The sequence below is a fragment of the Diceros bicornis genome, unplaced genomic scaffold (assembly GCF_020826845.1).
Source record: "Diceros bicornis minor isolate mBicDic1 unplaced genomic scaffold, mDicBic1.mat.cur scaffold_55_ctg1, whole genome shotgun sequence".
NCBI classification, from domain to species: Eukaryota; Metazoa; Chordata; class Mammalia; order Perissodactyla; family Rhinocerotidae; genus Diceros; species Diceros bicornis.
The window spans coordinates 2,350,396-2,371,868 of record NW_026691429.1 but is presented as its reverse complement, the minus strand read 5'-3'; the positions used below and the strand labels follow the sequence as shown (position 1 = coordinate 2,371,868).

General features: G+C 39.9%; 1 long non-coding RNA gene across 1 annotated transcript; it reads right to left on the bottom strand.

The window, feature by feature from the left end:
- Window positions 1-9,327: 9,327 nt before the first annotated feature.
- Window positions 9,328-18,743, bottom strand: LOC131403162 (uncharacterized). The gene is made up of 3 exons (XR_009219245.1): window positions 18,684-18,743; window positions 11,793-11,840; window positions 9,328-9,457 (listed from the first exon to the last, which is right to left on the bottom strand). It is a non-coding gene; the product is annotated as an uncharacterized LOC131403162 (long non-coding RNA).
- Between the last annotated feature and the right edge of the window lie 2,730 nt (window positions 18,744-21,473).

Below are 21,473 nucleotides of genomic sequence, written 5' to 3'. Positions count from 1 at the left end.
CCCCACATCCCTGTCAGCTAATCCTACCATCTCCTTCCATAGATTTTCGGGGGTTGAGAAAAGCATTAACATTTGGGGCCGCCAACCTCCAGCATCCTCCTCCTCCTCCTCTTCTGGAAAGGTTCAACAAATATTAGCGGTCTAACTGTGCTCTCCAATATTGGAGCCACTAACCAGATGGGGCAATTTAAATTTATTATACACGTATTGGGATACGATGCACATATTGTGTGTGGGGGGGTGGTATTTTTTAGGTTTTTCTAGATACAATATCTTCTCATCTGCAAAACAAATAGTTTTACGTCTTCCCTTCCAATCTGGGTTTCTTTTATTCCTTTTTCTTGCCTAATTGCCCTCATCAGAGCCTCTGGTGCCTGTGATTAACATGTGAGATGAGGGAAGACATCAATGTCTTGTCCCTGGTCTTAGGGGGAAATTTTCAGTCTTTCACCATTGAATATGGTGTTAGCCGTGGGTTTTTCATCGATGCTGTTTATAGGTTGAGAAAGTTTTTTCTATTCCTAATTTGTTGAGTGTTTTCTTTTTTAGGCATGAAGGGCACTGTATTTTGTGAAATTCTTTTCTGTATATGTGGTCGAGATTGCGTGGTATTGGCCGTTATTCTATTAATATGGTGTATTACATAATCAAGTTTTCAGATATTAAGCCAACCCTTCAACTAGAGGTGAGAGATTAAGATGTTCTCAAGTCTTTCCTGGGCGTGCCACAGGCCTGAGCCCTTGTGGCCTTCTGGATGCCCGGAAATACCCTGGAGATTTTCAAAGCCCCCTGTGGACATCTCATTCCCCCAATTTTTCTTCTAAGTTGTTGGCTCACCTCTTGCCTGCCTCAGCTGGTATCACTCCCTCAGGCAACTACAATAGGAAACAATTAGCCCTGATTGTTTTTAGCAAGTGCCCTGGGGACAGACTTTCCTCCCTGGGCAAGCTCTGAGTCTAGTAACAACAAGCCCTGAACATGGGGCGTTTTCGGGGAGCTGCCAGGCAGGTCAGCTAGTTGCAGTTGGGTGGGGATGGGTCTTTTCAGAGCTCCACACCCATTATGGCTGCTGGGATGCTGGTTGTCTCAGCTACCATGGTTCTGAGACTGACGGTTTTCAAAGTTATGGAGGATATTGTGAGAGCAGGATGGGAATAGTGCAAGTTATAATGCCACAAAGTTTGCTCCCTTTATCAAGATTCCACCATGTTTCTTCACTAAACCCTCCTCAGATTCTTGCAAGCCTTTGATTAATTTCTAGACTTCTGAAAAGTTGATTTCGACCATTTTTACCAGTGTTCTCATTGTTTTTATGCATTTGAAGACGTCCTTACTCCAAAGTTTCAAAAATGTTCTCCCTGTGGTTATTTATTTATAAATTAATTACTTTAAATGAAATTACATGAGAAATTCAGTTCCTCACTCACACACACTAGCCACATTTTAAGTGCTTGATAACAACATGGGGCTAACAATGAGTGTATTTGGTAGTGCAGGCAAATGTTGACATTATTGCAGAAAGTTCTCTTGGACAGGACCCAGAAGCAGGGAATCTAGAATCAGGGTAGAATTCCAGACACCCTTGTTCATCCCTTGTGTCCTTCCAGGTCGGTCCCCCATGGTAACCACACTGCAGTGGACTCACTGTGTACCCAGCCGCCTTGGCACAGAGACTGGATAGAGTTGCCATCTATGAGGAATTCCTGCGGCTGACCAGAAGGGTACCCAGCTGCAGAACTTGACCCTGGACGGAAAGAATGTCCTTGTGGATGGTAAGGCTCCCTGGTCATTGGGGAAGAAAGTGAGGCCTTTCTAGGGACTCTGGAGGCCTGGGGCTGAGAGAACACTGAACTTGCTCAGGCTGGCAGGAGGTGGCATAGTCCCCCAGTCTTTAGCCACCATTGAGAGAGAGAAAAGCACACCAGTGTAGTATGGGAGGCCCTCAACTTCTCCTAAACAGCTCAGTGACCTCAAGCTAGTCACCTCCCCTCTCCGGACTTTTGTTTCCTTATCTCTGCACTGAGAGCCACTGGGCCCGATGGTCAATGAGGGCCTCCAGCTGTGTGTGAAGCAGACTTACAGGTTTGGGGGTGGATGTGGTTTCTGATCCACAGGCTATAGTTTGCCAAGTCCCGCTCTAGATGAGCACCAATGCACTAGAACTTTCTGCAGTGGTGGAATGTTCTGTATCTGTGCTGTCCAGTGCATAGCTGCATGTGGCTGTTGAGTGCTCGAAAGATGGTATTGTGACTGGTCTTTATTGTTACTGATTTTTAATGTTACTGAGGTTAGAATTTTTATTTTATTTAACTAAAATTAATTTTAATTCAAAAAGAGACTTGTTGCTGCTGCATATCAGACAGCACACCTCTAAGAGGTTGTCTGGGTAGAGGCACAAGTAGGGGGACCTGCACCCCTCCCCCCATGCCCACTCCCTCCTGGAGTTTATGTTGTTGCTGGCAATAACAAGAATAGAGAATTGAAACTTATCAATTATTTGATCTGAACAAACTCATATTTTTAGGGGGTAACCAGAGAAGACTTCCTGCAGGAAATTACATTGTAGGTTAATCCTAGAAAATGAATATTAAGCAAATAGATAAAGGAGAAGGGGATGATGTGTTTCTAGGCACGGAAGAACAATTTTGAGTGGGAATTTACGAATTTAGAGAGATCACATAGGCTTGCCGACTGTGATGACCCATTCTCCCCCCAGCCATCATAAGATAGTCCAACCCAAATTCAGTCCTCTGTGCCCAGAGGTATTAATTTAGTTTAATTTATTACACTTTTGTTCTGTGATAATGGCCTTGAATTTTGTAGCAAAGTGTGCTCACTTTTTAGAGATGGAAAGTAAAATGGGGTGAAACATGATGATGTCTACTTGACTTTAATATTTCATTGAAAACATGGGATGAATCAAGGGCGGCAAGTGTTAATAATTTATACATTGATGAAATATTGTTTTAATTGGATGGAATATGCATTGTTAAATCTAGATGATGGATGTTTATGAGACTGTTCCCTTTATTTTTCTGTGTCTAAAAAGTTTTATTAAAAAGAGTGAAACACACTCACATGCATTCTCCATTTCATTCACTTCCAGAATATTCTCCCAACAGAAATGACACCTTGACTGAGAAGCATGGTAAACCTGCAGAAAACCCAGGACCACGGTAGGGGGCGAGTATCTTGATGCTGTGCCTCATCGAAGAGAACTATGCGCACAGGGTCTTGGATGATGAGGAAAGTTGGCCAACCCTTGTCAAGGACGGTTGAGGCACAGTGGGGTCAGCAGGAGCCCTGGGGCGATGACAGGAGGTGGCTCACCCCACCACTTGTCTCCCCAGACCTCTCCTTCTGGGCCCTCATCCTCATCTGCTGGCGGGCTTCCTGGTGCTCATCACAGGCCTGATCTGCTGTCTCCTGGTAAGCCATGACGTGTTGATTGTCTTCTTACCATTGGGTTGTAAGAGCTCTTTATATATTATAAGTACACGTCCTTTTCTAGGGATATGTTTTGCAGATGTTTTCTCCCAGTCTGTGTGTGGCTTGCCTTCTCCTTCACAACATGAGTCATTGGGGAAATATAAGTGACAGTCATCATGAGATTCTACCACACTTGAGAATGGCTAAAATTAAAAAGACTGACTATAGCAAGTGTTGTTGAAGATGTCAAGTCACTGAAACTCTCATCGAGTGCTGGTGAAAAATAGCTTGGATGCGTCTTTAATAATTACATACGTCTATCCAGCCATTCCTCTCCTAGGAATCCATGCAAAGGAAATAAACTCATATGTCTATACACAGACTTGTACACACATGTTGATAACAACCTATTTATTCTAGACAAAAATGGAAAACAAACAAAATGTCCATCTACTGGTTAACAGATACACAAAGTGTGGTATATCCCCATGGTGGAATACTATTCAACCATAAAAAAGAATGAATTATTTTTTTTTCTTTTTTAATTATTTTATTGAAATTATAAAGGGTTTTAACATTGTGTAATTTCGGGTGTTCATTATTATTTGTGAATTTCTTTATAGACTGCATCATGCTCACCACCAGTAGTCTAACTATTATCCATCACCATGCATATGTGCCCCTTTAACTCTTTCACTCAATGCCCAGCCCCCATCCCCTCTGGTAACCACTGATTTGTTCTCTTTATCCCTGTATATGTTTATCTTCTGCGTATGAGTGAAATCATGCATGTTTGATTTTGTCTGGCTTATTTCATTTAACATCCTACCCTCAAGGTCCATCCAGGTTGTTGCAAACACGATGATCTTGTCTTTTTTTTCTGGCTGAGTAGTATTCCATTGTATATAATACATACCACCTCTTCTTGATCCATTCATCTGTAGCAGGGCGCTTGGGTTGCTTCCATGTCTTGGCTATTGTGAATAATGCTGCAGTGAACACAGGGCTGCATAAATCTCTTTGAATTGTTGATTTCAATTTCTTTGGATAAATACCCAGTAGTGGGATAACTGGAAGGTATGCTATTTCTATTTTTAATTTTTTGAGAACTCTCCATAGTGTTGTCCCTAGTGGCTGCATCAGTTTGCATTCCCACCAGCAGTGTGTGAGGGTACCCTTTTCTCCTTATCCTCTCCAACATTTCGTACTTTTTGTCTTGGGAATTATAGTTGTTGTGACAGGTATAAGGTGATCTCTCATTGTAGTTTTGATTTGAATATCCCTAATAATTAGTGATGTTTTACATCTTTTCATGTGTCTGTTGGCCTTCTGTATATCTTCTTTGGAAAAATGTCTGTTCATATCCTCTGCCCATTTTTAGATTGGATTATCTGTTTTTTTATTGTTGGGTTGTATGAGTTGTTTATATATTTTGGAGATTAACCCCTTGTCAGATATATGATTTGCAAATATTTTCTCCCAGTTGGTGGGTTGTCTTTCCTTTTTTTTTTTTTTTTTTTTTTGGTGAAGAAGATCAGCCCTGAGCTAACATCCATGGTAATCCTCCTCTTTTTTTCTGAGGAAGACTGGCTCTGAGCTAACATCTATTGCCAATCCTCCTCCTTTTTTTTTCCCCCAAAGTCCCAGTTGATAGTTGTATGTCATAGTTGCACATCCTTCTAGTTGCTGTATGTGGGACGCGGCCGCAGCATGGTTGGAAAAGTGGTGCGTTTGTGCGCGTCCGGGATCCGAACCTGGGCCGCCAGTAGCGGAGCGTGCACACTTAACCACTAAGGCTCGGGGCCGACCCTGTCTTTTCATTTTGTCCATCGTTTCCTTTGCCTTGCAGAAGGCTTTTAGTCTCATGTAGTCCCATTTGTATATTTTTTCTTTTCTTTCCCTTGCCTGAGTAGACATGGTATTGGAAAAGATGCTGCTAAGACCGATGTCAAAGACTGAACTGCGTATATTTTCTTCTAGGAGTTTTATGGTTTCAAGTGTTAGATTCAAGTCTTTTATCCATTTCGAGTTAATTTTTGTGTATGGTGGAAGATAATGATCTACTTTCATTCTTTTGCATGTGGCTGTCCAGTTTTCCCAACAGCATTTATTGAAGAGACTTTCCTTTCTCCATTGTATGATCTTGGCTCCTTTGTCAGAGATTAACTGACCACAGATGTGTAGTTTTCTTTCTGGGCTTTCAGTTCTGTTCCATTGATCTATGAGTCTGCTTTTGTGCCAGTACCATGCCATTTTGATTACTATAGCTATGTAATATATTTTCAAGTTAGGATTGTGATGCCTCCAGCTTTGTTCTTTCTTTTCAGGATTGCTTTGGCTGTTCGAGGTCTTTTGTTATTCCATATATATTTTAGGATTCTGTGTTCTATTTCTGTGAAGAATGTCATTGGAATTCTGATTGGGATGGCATTGAATCTGTAGATTACTTTAGGTAATATGGCCTTTTTAACTGTGTTTATTCTTCCAATCCATGTGCATGGAATATCTTCCCATTACTTCAGGTCATCATTGATTTCTTTCAATAATGTCTTATAGTTTTCATTGTATAGGTCTTTAACCTCTTTGGTTAAATTTATCCCTAGAGATTTTTTTCTTTTTGTTGCAATTGTAAGTGGGATTGTATTCTTGAGTTCTCTTTCTGTTAGTTCATTATTAGAGTAGAAATGCAACTGATTGTGGTAAGTTGATTTTGTATGCTGCAACTTTGCTGTAGTAGTTGATTATTTCTAATAGTTTTCTGATGGATTCTTTATGGTTTTTTCTATTTACAATCATGTCATCTGCAAACAGCAAGAGTTTCATTTCTTCCTTTCCAATTTGGATTCCTTTTATTTCTTTTTCCAGCCTAATTGCTCTGGACAAAACCTCCAGTACTATGTTGAATGGGATATGTCCTCTTGGTGGAAAGTCCCCTTTAGCATTATATACTGCCCCTCTTTGTCTCTCATAGTCTTTTTTATCTTGAAGTCTGCTTTGTCTGATATGAGTATGGCAACACCTACTTTCTTTTATTTGCCATTTTCTTGGAGTATTGTCTCCCATCCATTCATTCTGAGCCTGTTTGTTTTTAGAGCTGATATGTGTTTCCTGGCAGCAACATATCATTGGGTCTTGTTTTCTAATCCACCCCACCACTCTGTGTCTGTTGATTGGAGAATTCAATCGATTTACATTTAGAGTGATTATTGATACATGAGGGCTTAATCCCACCTAATCTATATTTCCATTGTTCCTCTTCCTTTGTGTTTCTGACTACCATTTCATTTTGGGGGTTTTCTGTGGTAGTTTTCTCTATTTTTACGATCTATGGCTCTGCTCTGATTTTTTGTTTGCTGGTTACTCTGAGGTTTGTATGAAGATCTCATAGATGAGACAGTCCATCTTCTGATAGCCTCTTATCTCCATTAGCCTAAGCAGGTTCCATTCCTTTCCTCTTCTCCTTCTGAGTTATTGTTGTCACAAGTTATTCATTTTTGTGTTGTGCGGTTGTGACTAAGTTGAAGTGTTTATAGTTACTTTTGATGCCTTCCTTCCCTTCTTCTTTTAAGTTATAATTAAGTATTTGCTACCCTGTTGTGAAACAGAGCTGTAGCTTTCTGATTTTGTCTATTTATCTCTTTGATCAAAGCTTTGTAGACATTTGCCTTCTTTTTGTTTCAGGTATGAGGGCGTTCTTGATCATTGCTTGTATGGGAGATCTCGTGGCGATGAATTCCCTCAGCCTTTGTTTATCTGGGAAAACTTGTATTTCTCCATTGTATCATAAGGATCATTTCACTGGATAGAGTATTCTTGGCTGAAAGTTTTTTTCTTTCAGTATTTTTAATATATCATTCCATTCTTTCCTTGCCTGTAAAGTTTCTGCCAAGAAATATGCTGAAGGCCTGATAGGGGTTCCTTTGTAGGTTATTTTCTTCTGTCTTGCTTCCCTTCAGATTTTTTCTTTGTCATTGTCTTTTGCCAATTTTACTATTATACGCCTTGGAGAAGGTCTTTAAGCATTGATGTAATTAGGCGTTCTGTTGGCTTCATGTATTTTTAAGTCCGGTTCTTGCCCAGGGTTGAGAAGTTCTCAGCTATTATTTCTTTGAACAAGCTCTCTGCTCCTTTCTCCCTCTTTTCTCCCTCTGGAATACATATAATTCTTAGGTTGCTTTTATAATTGCGTCATATATTTCTCCAAGAATTCCTTCATTTTCTAAAAATCTGAGTCCTTTCTCCTCGTCCACTAGAAGCATTTCTATATTTCTATCCTCTAAATCACTTATTCTTTCAACCTGATATCAGCTCTATTTTGTAAGGATTCTAGATTCTTTTTTATCTCATTAATTATGTTCTTTATATCCAGAATTTCTGCTTGTTTTTTTTTTTTTAATAGCTTCAGTCTCTTTGATGAAGTATTCCATTTCCTCATTAATTTTATTCCTGAGTTCATCGAACTGTCTGAACATTCTTGTAACTTGGTGAGTTTCTTTATGACAGTTATTTTGAATTCTTTGTCATTTAGATTGTAAATTTCTGTGACTTCAAGGTTGGTTTCTGGAGATTTGTCATTTCCTTCTGCTCTGAATTGTTACTGTAGTTTCTTATGGTGTTTGATGAACTTATCTTTTGCCTGCGTATTTGTGGTAGTATCAGGTCGCAGACTGGTGAGGGTGGGCCTCTTTACATAGTCTATGGAATTGAATGCTAATCTCTTCCACAAACAGCCATGTGAACACATCCAGAAATAATGCTTAACTAGCTTTCTGGGCATCCCTTAGCTCTGTCAAGTTGACACCTGAAATTAACCAAAAAGGGTCAAGTTACAGAAGTGAGATGGGGGGATCTTTCACTGGGTCAGGAAGGGAAAGGACTGAGGTGGTTTTGGAAGGATCTGGAATTTTCTGGACTTTCTTGAAGAGCTTTGATAGAGCAGTCTTAGCAGTCATGGGGAAGGAAGCCTATTTCAGAGGGTCAAAGAGTGACTGAGAAACAGAAGGGCAGAGAGGGAGTGGAGGTGGACAGCTGTGCCTTGTGCCTCCTGAGAATGGCCTCTGGATTTAACACAGTGATGGCTCCCTCCCGGATCCCACAGCTTTGGTGTGGGGCTGACTCTTCCCTAGGACTAGGGTGTTCTAATTCCTCAGTGTGAGCTACTCTGCATATTCCAAATCCCCAATGTCCTAGCAATGGGGTGTCAAATGGCCCTCTCTGGTCCAGCAGGATCCAGGCACAGGACCCTTTATGGGACAGGAGGAGGAGCCGGGTGTACACGGGGTTCTTACCTGCCAGACCTGGAGTTCTGGGGAGTGGAGCTGAGCGAGGTCACAGTGCAGGAGCTGCTGACAGGGTTTGAGGCCACCTGGGAGGAGAGCAGAGGAGGGGGGGCATCAGGGACGGTCAGGACAAGACCTGCCCCCTCATTTGTATGCTGCATCTCTGTGCCTGGACACAATCTACTCCTCAAGTCTCGTTACCAAGAGCTGATTTCTTCCCTCATCGAATCTTTTCTTCCTTCTTCTTATATTGTTAAATTATTTTAAGTTAAATTTCGCTGGGTTTTCTCTCCCATACATTTAAAATTATTCCTTACTGATTCTTAGATGGAGACTATGATTTCAGTGAGTTACAATGAGAAATGAAGGAGTTCAGGGGTGATAACTGTGGACCTGAGAAATTTAAATGATGGCATCGGGCATGGTCCATGATCTTCAGGACAGCCATATGATAAGCCACATGATAATCAGAATTTTTAAGACAAGGTACTGTTAGGTTTTATGGTTTGAGTGAGAACAAAGGGAGAGGCCTAAAATTGACACACAGTTTACCAACAGCAGAGAACCCTCCCTCACCTCTTCCAGCTCCTGGTGGTTCCTGCTTCCCTGCCTTGTGGCAGCAGATCTCCAATCTCTGCCTACGTCTTTCACATGATCTTCTTCCCTCCATGTCTCTGTGTCCTCATCTCTTCTTATAAGGATGCCAGTCACTGAATTGAGGGCCCACTCGTTTAATCTTCTCAGCAATCCTGGAGGTAGATACTGTTGTTATCCTCATTTTATAGGGAGCCTCAGAGGGGTAAGTTAACTTGTCTAAGACTGTACAGCTAGGCAGAGGCAAAAATCAAACCCTGACCATTTGGCCCCAGCAGCCATACTGTTAGCCATCTTGCTGCACTGCCTTATAAGTGAGCATGGGTGAAAGGCTCTTCAAAAGTTGGGAGGAATTCCTGATCAGATAAAAACATCCTAGCTACATCATGTGAAATATTTCAATTATTTATTTAGATTCTGCATTTTTATCTAACTCTGGGAGCTAGTGAAATGGTCTCCCTTAGTGCTGTAATATTCCAGCTGAATCAGGTGAGCCATGAAAAGCAGAGTGCCCATCTCTAAACTGCTCACATTTCCAATAAAAGGAGCATCCATTTGAGTTGGCTTTTTTGGAGAGAAGAAATACCTTCAAGCTCCACTGAAGAAAACTTCAAGCAAGAAGACAGATGTGTGCCTAGTGTGCAGTGGCTTTGGCTGTGGATTTGAGCCATGTCAGGAGAGGTGGTGGAGCTGTGAGCGGAAGAAGCCCCACGGCAGGAGAGGCACCAGACGAAGACACCCCAGCGTTACACGGTGGGAAGTGTTCCATCCTGAGAGGACAGCCTGCAGGTCCCAGGATCTGAGTAGTATTCATAAGACCAAGGCAGCCACTGTAGAGCCCAGGCTTATCTCCAAGGGGTGAAGTGACCCGTGTTCTGGAGGGGACACCTGGTTAAAATAAACATCCTGGCAAGGGGAAAGGAGTCATAAGACTATCCTGAAGTGCCCATATTTAAAGAGGAAATGACTTAGGTTGGAATTGCCAGGAAGCAGATCCTGAGACAAGGATTTGAGTATAAGTAGTTTATGTAGGAGGTGGTCCCAAAAATCCCAGATAGAGGAGAGAGGAAAGTGACAGGGCCGATAAAGAGTGTGACTGAGTAGGTTACCTCTGTGAGCAGCTGGAGCTCAGTCCCCTTGGAAGACTGTAGAACATGCCTCAGAGTTATTGCACACGGGGGTGGGAAAGGGAGGCGTTTACCGTTCCCCTCCCGTCTGTCACTGACTGAGTGTTGTGCCTGGCTCCACTTCTGGCAGCTGCACAGCAGCGAGGGAAGTGCTCCGGCCAGGAGGCATGGGTGCTTGTAGGAGGACACTGTGGGCATGTACTGGGGTGGTGAGGGCCTCAGGGATATGGGCCTGGCCCTGTCATACTCGCTACAGGAAAGAACAGTAGGGGAAGGGGGTGAAGGAGTTGGGTTCTTACTTAAAGTTGTCTGTATAAGCCTCAGTTTCTTACCCTTGCTAGCCCACAGTGCTTCCTTCACCAACAGTCCCCTTGAATCACTGCTCAGTTATACACAGTGCACAAGAATCTCCCTAATGTGGGGCTCTGAGCGGTTGCCCAGGTTTCTAATACCAAGCCATTGTGCCTTCATGGGGATGGTGACCCCTCAGCTCTGCCATCCTCAAAGATGTGACTTCATTTGACCCAGAGCGACGACAAGTCGAAAGGTAGTCTCTCTGTGTTCAGCTGGACCTCTTTTATCTTAATAGCTTTTAATTCATGTGTGTTTCTATTCAGAAAACAATTAGAAATTAAACTGAATACACAAACAGTTTTTCAAGTCCTGGCCCTAAAACTAGATCTGCAGGCCTGTTTTCAGGAGAGGGTAGTAACTGCTCTTCTCTCCAGGCTCGCTAGACCATGAGCTCCCGTGGGGCAGGGCCCAGGGCCCCTTCCCCTGCTACACCTGGTGAGTGAGAATGGCCCGCTGACTTCAAAGAGGGAGAGGAGACAGCTGTTCTCTTTGAGCCAGGTGTGCATGCCTCCCATTTCACATGGAGTTAGAGGGCAAATGAAGTTTGAACTCTCCACATCCTGCTTCCTTTTAGGGGTGCCTTCCAGGTGGGTAGTGGGGAATGTGGCTCAGATTTACAGCTAACACTTACATTGGTCTTACTGTGTTTCAGGTACTAAGGTCTTTATATATGTGTGTATATAAATATTTATAAATATACACACAAACATAAACATATACACACTCTCATTGCAACAACCTTACAAAGTAAGAACTATTTTTGTACCCATTTTACAGATTAAGAAACAGAGGCCAAAGAAGTTAGGTAACTTGTTCCCAGGTCACACAACTGGTCGGTAGAAGAGCAAATCTCAGCAGACGGGTTCAGAGCCTTAATTAATAAATATATCTACTCACTTTTCAGTTACTGGAAGAAAGATTTCACTTAGGAAAATGATGAGAGGGAGCCTTTCTTTAAGGGATTTAGCTTCTCTCGTAGTCAAGAAAGAAAATAACAATAAAGTCTTACCTTTTGTGGAAATGTTTGGCTACCCAACTATCGTTCCTTTCGCCTTCTCTGTGGTGAAATTATGGGACAAGTGTGTTAGGTGTCAAGGCTCTTACAAGCGAGAAAGCTGTGTTCATACATATAGGTGCACATCTTACAGTGGAGTGATGGGGAAGAGAGGAAAAGTGAACGAGAATGGGAAAAGGAAACATAAGTCGATTTTGCATGAGGCAGATAAATTTTGTGAGTAACAGTTTCTTTTCTCCTTTTGATAGTACAAGGGATTACAGAAGCCTCCACAGGAGAACAAATATTGATTTCTTGTTCTTTAGAAGACTTTCCAAATTTTGTGTACTTATGTTTTATGAAATACTGTATTAGTAGAAAAGGACAGCCTGCTTCATATAGTCTGAAAAAAAATGTTAGTGCCTAGAACTTTTTTTGGAAAGGAATCTAGCAATAACCATCACAGTTAATAGCCATATATACTTTATCCCAGCAATCCAACTTTTGGTAATCTATGCTCTAGGAATAGAAGCTCTAGTTAATTTAATAATGTTAATATAGTGAAAAAAAATTAAATATATGAGGAAGGAATGGACAGGTGGTTAATCCATTTTAGGAAAAAGGAGCCTGCCTGTGGATGAGATTGCTTTTTTAATTGTGGTAGAGTATGAGTTGCTTTTATCTTTACTCAGGTCTCTCAGAATTAGAAAATGGAGTTGGTGTTCTGTCTCTCTGTGGTAATTCTTTAGTGAACAGGGAACTCTAAGAGACATAGTTATATCCTGAGTCACCCTATTTGGGAATTTCCGAGCAGATACAGGGCATATTAAACTGTATTATAAAAGAATGAGCAGTTACCTTGATATTCTCAGACACTTGTTAAGCTTCTGTTCTTTACTTGAAACCAAGACTTAACTTGTATTGTTTTGATGAAGGCAGTTGCTTTGGCCTAGAGGTATTGGGGAAAATGTTGAACAAAAAATGTTCCATCATTTTTTGAAAATCACCTACTGGTACAATTTAGGAATGCTGAATTTCTCCTGAAGCTTCTGTCTGCTTTTCTACTCTTCCCATTTACCCTACAGGGACTTGGTTTTATTTATCAGGTACAAGTTCCATTTAGAGTCTATTTTAGTAGATCTGGTTTTGTACTGGTTGTATTTAGTAAGAAATTAGACATAGACTTCAGATTCATTATTAGGGATTTTTATTTATTTTTTCCAAAAAGCTATGGTTCAGTAACACAATTTGAGTTTAAATGATTCAGTTTTGAGAATTGTAGCATAAGAAATGGGCACTGGAGTGCTTGTGTCTGGGTTTGAATCCTGTGACAGAGAGCAAATTGTTCAACCTTGCTAAATCTTGTAAGAGTGGGGATAATAATAATGGTTGTTTTGAAGATTAAAAAAGGTAATAGATATCTGCTTGACATCTGGTAAGTGCTTGACAAATGTTCACTGATCTTGTCACCACCACTCTTACCACTGTCACCATCATCACCATCTTTGTTCTCCACTAGGTTAGCCATACTTTGGTCCTGGCTTCTTGCCGCTGATCTAGGATAGTGGAGAGGCCAGCTCTGGGGATAGAGAGGCTAGCTATGAATTAAAGAAATGGGAGGTAAAGCCCCATGGTGGTAACAACTTGTAATATATTGATTTTATAGTGATTTATCCTACAAAATAACTTAGAATACATCCTTTGAAGCCTCAATTTAATGGCTCCATTTTAAAATTTAGATAGTTCCAATGACTATTGGATTTAATGGCCAGAGACATCTCTTTGTGGCCTCAGTTGAGAAAATTTGGTTGTGTCTATAATCTATCACAGTGGCAAAAAGGAAAGAACAGTTACAAATCACATTGGTGTGGTGTCTTAGTTGGCTCAGGCTGCCATAACAAAATACTACAAACTGGGTGGCTTAAACAACAGAAATGTATTTTCTCCCTCTTCTGGAGGCTGGAAGTCCAAGAGCATGGTGCCAGCAGGGTTGGTTTCTGGTGAGGCCTCTCTCCTTGTGTTGCATGTGGCCACCCTCCTCTGTGTCCTCATATGGCCTCTCCTCTGTGCCTGTGCGTGGAGAGAGAGCGATCTCTGCTGTCTCTTCCTCTTCTAAGGACACCAGTCCTATCAGATTAGGGCTCCACCCTTATGACCTCATTTAACCTTAATGACCTCCCTAAAGGCCCTGTCACATTGGGGATTGGAGCTTCACCATAAGAATTTGGGGCCAGCACAATTCAGTTTATAACACATGGTAAAGTAAAATAATTCCTTCAGGATTGTTATATGTGTTTTTATTAAGGGATATTTTTGAAATCTTCTTAATGTAATTTAAGGACTTGTTTATGTGGAAACTAAAAAGTGATAATTATACTGTGTGAAAAGCTGAAAATTTAGTCTGACAGCTCTGTTTCCATTCTACATTCACCTTGATGCTTCCCAATTCCCTTGTCTGGGGAAAAAATATATTAAGAAAAAATTAAAATTTCCTCAGCATATTGTAAAACGAAGTATAACAAATATTTTTTCAAAGTACAGTAGTGGTCAAGATCCTCTTGCTTTGAAAATTCCGGTTAGTAATTATTAACCGAGACATCATTACAATAATTCTAAACTTGCTGATATCTCCTTATATATGTCCCCTCTTTTCCTCCAGCAAAGAGGAATGCCTGATTGAAGAAGTTACCTTCTGTTCCTTAATAAGTATTTTCAGTTGTCTTTGTTTGCTTTGCTATCACTTTCCCCAACTCTCAATATTTTTTAAGAAATTGCAGATGGGTAACTGTGACAGGAAAAGGAAGAACTGAACTAAAATCTTTGATTATAGATTTACCTCAAGCACTCAACTACAGAAAGTAATAGGAAGGCGTAAAAAAGTTGATCATTATGTCAGATCCTTAAATTCTGATACACGGTCCTTCTTTCGGCAATAACATCTGTCTCTCAAAAACTTGTCAATTCCTACTATTATTCTAGTGTCAACAATAATGTGAAACGCGACGTTCTCTCTTCAGCTTCCCTGGTTCAGAAACTGCTTTGAGAAGACACATAATTATGTTCAGAATTTTAAGATTCAAGACCACCCTATTTCCTGTTGCTAAGCACACAAACTGACCGACTATTTTAAAAAAGAAAAGAGACGCCTGTCTTTGTGCCTGTTCTCGGCAAGTGGGAAATCTGCCAACCTGCAAAAGCCCAGCTTGTATTTTGCTAGAGCCAATACTTTACTTTGCAAATGTTGAGCCCGTTCAAATGTAGCATTACCTTATGGTGAGCAGGAGTTAATTTTTGCAGATTTCTTGTACATTTTTTGTTATAAAAGTTTAAAGTATTGCTGGTGGGAATGTAAAATGGTACAGCCACTTTGGAAAACAGTTTGGCAGTTTCTCAGAATGTTCAACATAGTTACCATATGACCCAGCAACTCCACACCTAGGTATATACTCAAGAGAGGTAAAAACATATGCACACAAAATCTTATGTGCAAATTTCAAAGCAGCAGTATTCATAACAGCCAAAAAGTGGAAACAACTCAAATGTCCATCATCTGATAAATGGATGAACAAAATGTGGTATATCCATGCAATGGAATATTATTTGGCCGTTAAACGGAAGTACTTATAACTGCTACAGCATGGATAAACCTTGAAAACGTTATGCTGAGTGAAAAAAGCCAGTCAGGGGCTGGCCCAGTGGTGTAGCGCTTAAGTACACGCGCTCTGCTTTGGCGGCGCCGGGTTCGCAGGTTTGGATCCCAGGCACAGACCTATGCACTGCTCATCAAGCCATGCTATGGTGGCATCCCATATACAAAACAGAGGAAGATGGGGACAGATGTTAACTCAGGGCTAATCTTCCTCAGCAAAAAGAGGAAGATTGGCAACAGATGTTAGCTCAGGGCCGATCTTCCTCACCAAAAAAAAGAAAAAGAAAAAAGCCACTCAAAAAAGACCACCTATTACACCTATTGTATAATTTTATTGATAAGAAATGTCCAGAAGAGGCAAATCTTTAGAGACAGAAGGTAAGTGGTTGCTAGGGCTGGAGGTTGGGGAGGATGGGGAGTGATTGCTAAAGGGTATGGAGTTTCTTTCTGGAATGATGAAAATGTTCTAAAATTGATTGTGGTGATAGTGGCACAGCTTTGTGAATAAACTAAAAAACTGCTAAACTATATAGTTTAAAAAGATGAATTGTATGATCTGTGAATTATGTCTCAATAAAACTGTTTTTAACAGTTTAAATTAAGTTAAATTTGTTAAATTGGAAAAAAAAAAGCCAAGAAGACAATGTTCATTTTCCTGGCATAATCCTGTACAAACAGATTTTGGGTAATTTCTTTTTCCTGTGTTTAGATTGATCTTTACATAGGTATAAGCATACTGAATATATAATTTTTTTTTTCATTTACCATATTTAAGCATTTCCCTTGATGTGACATAGTCTTCATTTGCCTCATTTTTATGACTTCCTAGTCTTGCCTGTTTTGTTGTCATATAGGTCGCTTCCAACTTTTCATGATTATAAATAATGCTGCAAATGAACTTGTTTGTCCACGTAGCTTTTTTTTTCTGTTAGGTTTATTTCCTTACAATGTTTCCATGTAGAATTATAGAATCAAAGGCAACAAGGATATTTAGGACCCTTAATGTCTGACTCTTTTCCAAGAGGATTCTGCCTGTTTATTCTGCTACCAAGAATGCAAGAGCTTCTGTTTTACCTATCATTCATCAATACTGGGGGTTATAATTTTTTAAGTGAACTTTTCATTCCAGAATAATTTTAGGTTTGCAGAAAAGCTGCAAAGATAATATCAAGATTTCCCTTGAATCCCTTACTCAGTGTCCGCCATTGTTAACCTCTTACATTATAGTGCCACACTTGTCAAATCTAAGAAACCAACATAGGTACATCACTATTGACTAAACTCCAGACTTTATTCAGATTTCACCAGTTTTTCTATTAATGCCTCTTTGCTGTTCCAGGACCCAGTCCAGGATTGAGTGTTATAATTTTAATTTTAAAAAATTTAATGTAATGGGTATAAAATGATATTACATTATTGTCAGTCTTGTTTTTTGTTTTTTTAAGCCAAGTTTTTAAGGGAATATTTCTAACTATTTTGTTTGATAGGAGAAAGATTGGAAGTTAATTTCCCTCCCAATAAACTTAGTTTATCAGAGCTGGCCCGGTGGCACAAGCGGTTAAGTGCGCGCGCTCCGCTGCAGTGGCCCGGGGTTCGCTGGTTCGGACCCCGGGCGCGCACCGACGCACAGCTTCTCAAGCCGTGCTGTGGCAGCGTCCCATATAAAGTGGAGGAGGATGGGCATGGACGTTAGCCCAGGGCCAGTCTTCCTCAGCAAAAAGAGGAGGATTGGCAGACGTTAACTCAGGGCCCATCTTCCTCACAAAAGAAAAAAAAAAACTTACTTTATGAAAGTATTATTCCTGTCACTTAAAAACTAGAAACACACTTCTGTGGTCTTCCTGCCGAAAATGCATTACCGGAATGTAACGATGAGGAAACATCAGTCAAACACATATTGAGAGACAGTCTACAAAGTAGCCAGCCTATATTCTTAAAAAGATGTCAAGGTCAAGAATGACAAAGACAGACTGAGGAGCTGTTCCAGATTAAAAGAAATTTAAGAGACATGACCCTAGATTGGATCCTGAACCTGGAAAAAAATTGGCTACAAAGGAGATTATTGGGCCAATTGACAAAATCTGAATGTGGACTGTGGAATGAAAAATAAGATTGTATCAATGTAAAATTTCCTGATTTTAATCATTGAACTCTGCTCATGAAAGAGAATGTCCCTGTGGACATTTGGAAATACATACTGAACTGTTTAGGGGGAGAGAAGGAAGATGTCTGTAACTTACCTTCAAATGGTTCAGGAAAAAATAGTATGCATATATATAAACATACTCACATGCATGTATGTAGAGGGAGAGAGAATGATAAAACAAATGGGGCAAAACATAAACAATTGTTAAATCCAGCTAAAGAGTATTAGGGAAGTTTCTTGTATGATTCTTGCAACTTTTCTGTAAGTTTGAAGTTATATCAAAATAAAAAGTTACCCCTCTCCCCCTCCAAAAAAGTAGAACTTTTTTCCCTATTGAGTCTCCTAAATAATTTTCTATTTATTCCTATTGGGTCTCAGCAGATCCTCAAATACAAGTTGCCTCTTTTGATCCTTATGGGGGAATAATGCACCAGACTGATTTTTATGCATAATTAAGGGTAATCTTTTTATAACTCCTGATTTATTACATGCCACTAAAATATAATGTTCTCATTAATTAGTGTATTACTAGAGTTTGTTGAGGACCCAGAGTTCCATATTCTAAAAAGTCTGGAATTCTTGGCAAAATGGCACTTAATAACTACTTGGTATCACAGAGAATTGTAACTTCTCCTGTTTTTAGGAAGTACCCACTGTTAACCGTGCTTTTTTGAATTGGTCATTGTTTTCAGTTCCTGTGGTTACGGAAGCGTTTACTGTAAGTTAAATCATGGTTTTGTGCTACTTTTGTTGATCGCACCGGTTACCGTTTAGACTGTTGTTGTTTCTCTCCAGTTCTTGGCTCTCTGCATTCTTTGTCCAGTGGAAATGGGCCTGGAGTCTTCTGCCTCTCTTAGTGGGTCAGAGGAGTTTGAGAACTACTGGTTGCAAGGAGTAACTCAAGGCACTTCCTTTGGCCCTCCCAGGTGGCTTTCTCATCTCTGAGACAGGCCTACACCTTTGCTTTATGTCTTGGCCTTTAACAGACCAACAAAGACGGAGGGACTGCTGTGTACTCCCTGAGCTGGGTTAGTAATTTCTCTGGTATTGGTTCATCAACACTCCCTAAATGGGTCTTGAAAGTGAAATATCCAAGGCCTTCCAAACTCACAAGTCTGGTCACTGATTTGCCTCAGGTCTTCACTAAATGACCGCTATTGTGTACCTACTCTGAGTCCTCACATGCAGCTAGCTGAAGCTCAAGCACAGTAGCACATCACTTGGAGCCATCTTTATAAATAACTTATTTTGAGAATAGGAAAAATGAAAGTAGTTGTTACATTAGGGTACTGGTAATAGGTGATTTTTGCCTGTTTTAAAATTTGTCTTTGTTATTATATCAGCTTTTCAATTACAAAAGGAATAGAAGACACATTGTATCACAAATACTGTTCATATTGATAAATCAGAATGTTGATTAATATAATTTTGCTAATTAAACCATATGGTATAATGGAAAACGCTTAGTAATGACGTAATGGCCTCTTTGGATGGTGAAATTGCAATATCCTATAAGGCAATCTTGACCCAACAATTTTATTTCTAGGAAGCTGTCCCACTAATATTCTCACGTTTGCAGATAGACATACACTCAAGGATATTGTTGCAGCATGGTTTGCAGTGGTAGATGGTGGGAAACAAACCAAGGTCCATCAAAATGAGACTGGTTAAATAAATTATGGTGCATCTATAGAACAGGATAATATGCAGCTGTTAAAATTGCAATATAGTCTCTTTGCCAGTCCAACAAGTAAGAAACTTAGAAGTCACCACTCCATCCTAACAAGTAAAAACACAAACAAACCAAAAAATCAGCAACTCTTCTTCAGTCTGTCAGAGAAGTGAGATCATAGGGCAGTCCACTACTCCTAAAATTGGAGGGACTGCCAGGTGCATAGAGAAATCACAACTTACCAGAACAGAGCTGAAACCTCTACAATAACCAGTGCTGAGGGAGAGAAACCTCAACTGTAACTGACAAATTGCTGGAGGCTCAGTGTAAATAGGTTCAAGAGATTAAAAACTCCAGGGGGACTAGTCATAGGGAGACTCCCCTCTTTTGTGAGTTTACAGGTCCTCACAGTGAACATCGGAGAAAAATTCCCTCATAATTCAGGTAGAGGAATGGGGAAAAGGAACCATTTTTGAAATGCACTAGAGCATTCTGTTCTTAGCAGTATCTGCCCTCAGGAGAAGCTATTTAACCAGAACCTAACTGATCTAGGGGAAGGGAAATACCCAACTCCAGAAGGCCCTAGGCTTCTATGTGGAGAAAAGGAAATAACCAATTCCAGCCCCTTCTAGCCTTGAACCTAAAATTGCTCTAAAAAGATGATGTCTTAAAAATCAATTGACTTAGATGCATGGATTTATTTCTGGACTCTCAGTTCTGTTTCATTCATCTGTATGTCTGTCCTTATACCAGTACAGACTAGAATTACTCTAGTTTTGTAGTAAGTTTTGAAATTGGGAAGTGTGAGTCCTCCAACTTTGCACTTCTTTGGAAGATTTTTTTGGCTATTCTAGGTCCCTTGTATTTCCACATGAATTTTAGTATCAGCTTGTCAATTTCTGCAAAAATGCCAGCTGGGATTTTGATAGAGATTGCTTTGAATCTGTAGATCAGTTTAGGAGTATTGTTGTCTTATCAATATTAAGTCTTACATTGCTTGTACACAGAATGTGTTTCCATTTGTTTAGGTCTTCTTTAATTTTTTTCTTCAATGTTTTATAGTTTTCAGTGTATTTGTCTTGCACTTCTTTGTTAAATTTATTCTGTTGTATTTTATTCTTTTTGATGCTATTGTAAATGAAATTGTTTTCTGATGTCAATTTCAGATTGTTTATTGCTAATGTATAGAAGTACATTATTTCTATTTATATATTGATCTTGTATCCTACAACCTTGCAGAACTTGTTTATTAGCTCTGTTTGTTCCTTGTGGAGTCCTTTATATAAGATCACGTTATCTTCAAATAGAGATAGATTTACAGTGATGCGTCACGTAACGATGGGGATATGTTTTGAGGAATGCATTGTTAGGCAATTTCAGTGTTGTGCGAACATCATAGAGTGTACTTACACAAATCTAGGTGGTATAGCCTACTACACACCTAGGCTATATGGTACTAGTCTTTTGGAACTACCGTCATATGTGCAGTCCGTCATTGACTGAAACATCATTATTCAGCACGTGACTACTTTTTCTTTTGCAGTTTAGATGCCTTTCGTTTCTTTTTCTTGTCATACTTCCTGGCTAGAATCTGCAGTACAGTGTTAAATAGAAGTGATGAGAGCAGACATTCTTGTGTTAATCTGAATCATAGGGAGAGAGCTTTCAATCTTTCACCGTTGACTATGATGTTAGCTGTGGGTTTTTCTTAGATGCATTTTATCAAGTTGAGGGAGTTCCCTTCTATTCCTAGTTTGTTGAGTGTTTTTTGCTTATCATGAACATGTTGGATTTTGTCAAATGCTTTTTCTGTGTCTATGGAGATAATTATTCAGAGGGATTGTCTTTTATTCTATTAATATGGTATATTACATTACTTGATTGTCATATGTTGAACCGACTTTGCATTGCTAGGATAAATCCTCCTTGATCATGGTGTATAATCCCTTTTATATGTTGCTGAATTTGGTTTGCTAGTATTTTATTGAAAATTTTTACATCTATATTCATAAGAAATATTGGTCTGTAATTTTCTTGTGACATCTTTGTCTAGTTTCAGTGTTAGGGACTGGCCTCATAGAATGAGTTGAGAAGTATTTCTTCCTCACCTGTTTTTGGAAGAGTTGATGAAGGATTAGTGTTAATTATTCTTTAAATGTCTGGTAGAATTCACCAGTGAAGCCTTTGGTCCTGGACTTTTCTTTAGGGGAAGTTTTTTGATTACTAATT